Source organism: Cryptomeria japonica, unplaced genomic scaffold, assembly GCF_030272615.1.
Source record: "Cryptomeria japonica unplaced genomic scaffold, Sugi_1.0 HiC_scaffold_334, whole genome shotgun sequence".
Lineage (NCBI taxonomy): Eukaryota > Viridiplantae > Streptophyta > Pinopsida > Cupressales > Cupressaceae > Cryptomeria > Cryptomeria japonica.
This window is the reverse complement of record NW_026729156.1, coordinates 167,564-169,298: the sequence shown is the minus strand read 5'-3', so window position 1 is coordinate 169,298 and position 1,735 is coordinate 167,564. Positions and strand designations below refer to the sequence as shown.

Sequence of the window (1,735 nt, the reverse complement as noted above, 5' to 3'; positions counted from 1 at the left end):
GTGTCGAGTTGGGTGCCTGATGGGTGCTTCTTGTCAAGTTTTAGTCGTCGGGACTCATTTCGAGCCTTAGAGGTCGTTTCTTGTCCGGTTGCCCTGTCTTCGACCTGGGAACCCAATTTTGGTCCTCGGGTCCCATTTTTTTTTGTCTCGCATCCCACTTTTGGCCTGTGGCCTTTTCGGGGTCGATTCTCGTTTTGGGCATCAGAGCATGTTTCTTCTCCTAAAACCCAATATTTGTTTATTAAGTCTCGGAACACATTTTTGTTCTCGTGGACCCATCATGGGTCTTGGAACGCATTTGTGGTCCTTGGGTCCCATTTTGCATCCCGAAACTTGTGTTTTGGTGCTTGATCCCTATTTTGGGTGCCCACCTTGCACCAAGTGCGCACCCGGGGCAAACCGAGCGCCTTGGTGCACCGGGGCAAGATCGAGCGTGCACCCGAGGCGCCCCGAACATGCACCAAGGTGCACTCGGCCCACATGTGAGCGCAGGTCGTTGCGCCCGAGGTGGTGTGTGGGCACCGCGTTGCAGACGGGACACTGCACGCACACGACGCCCCCTCCAGGTGCACGCACGTAGGCCGGGCCGGGTGCACACCCGACGCCCTAGCAAGGTGCGCGCACCCGGGCAGGGCTCACACTTGGCGAACGGGGCGCACTTCGCGAGGGAGGGTGTGCACCTCGACGGGGGTGGGTGGCCGGGGTGGATTCGCACGTGGGTCGCGGTTTGCTAAGTACACACTGCGACAAGCTCATAACGGGTGCGATCATACCAGCGTTAGTGCACCGGATCCCATCAGAACTCCGCAGTTAAGCGCGCTTGGGCCGGAGTAGTACTGGGATGGGTGACCTCCCGGGAAGTCCCGGTGTTGCACCCTTTTTTAGTTTTTCGCCGGGCGTCGCAATGCTATTTGAATAAACCTTTTGCCCGTTTGCGTTCTCGTCGGGGCCGGGCCGGGCCGGGGTGCGCTGCCCGCACTACCGCGCGCGCGGGGGGCGACACCGAGCGCGCACCCGAGGCGCCCCGAGCACACAGGCCACGGTGCAACCCGGGCGTTGTGCGCGCACCCCGGTGCGCCCGAGGTGCTGCGCGCGCACCCAGGTGAAATCGGTGTGCACCTCGGCCAGTGCGCGCTCGGTCGAGTCGCGCACGTTGGCCAAGGTGCACGGTGATGTTTCTTACTCTAAGGTTCCGCACCAGACGCCCGGGACAGGTGAGCGAAGCTGGGCGGGGCCGGTAGTGCGCGGCCGGGGCAGGTGCACGCAGCTGGAGAGAGCTTTGGAGCACACTTCGGAGCGCACCAATGATGCGCTCCATTCAAAAGTTTCCTGAAAAGGCAAAAAAAGTTGAGATTATAGAATTTCCCACTTGAGAGATTGTAAAAAAAAAAAATTTAAAATGAAGGAAACGCGGGTGCCAAGGTGTGCGCAGCCCAGCCAAGGTGTGCGCACCAAGGCGCCCACCCTGGCGAAGGTGCACGCAAGGTGCGCACCCGAGGCAAACCGGACAATTAACCCAACTTTCGACTTCGCGCGCACCTTGGAGCGCACTTCGGAGCGCTCCTTGGTGCGCACCAATCTTGGGCACCTCGGAGTGCACCATGGCGCCCACCAAGGTGCGCACCCGGGGCAAACCGAGCTCCGACTTCGTGCGCACCTTGGAGCGCACGAAAGGTGCGCACCATGGCGCCCACCAAGGTGCGCAGCCCAGCCAAGGCGTGCGCATCAAGGTGCG

The 1,735-nt window shown here is 61.0% G+C and overlaps 1 non-coding gene across 1 annotated transcript; it reads left to right on the top strand.

Annotated features, from left to right (window-relative positions):
- The first annotated feature begins 759 nt into the window (after positions 1–759).
- Positions 760–878, top strand: LOC131870501 (5S ribosomal RNA). The gene has a single exon (XR_009368808.1). It is a non-coding gene; the product is annotated as a 5S ribosomal RNA (ribosomal RNA).
- The last annotated feature ends 857 nt before the right edge of the window (positions 879–1,735 follow it).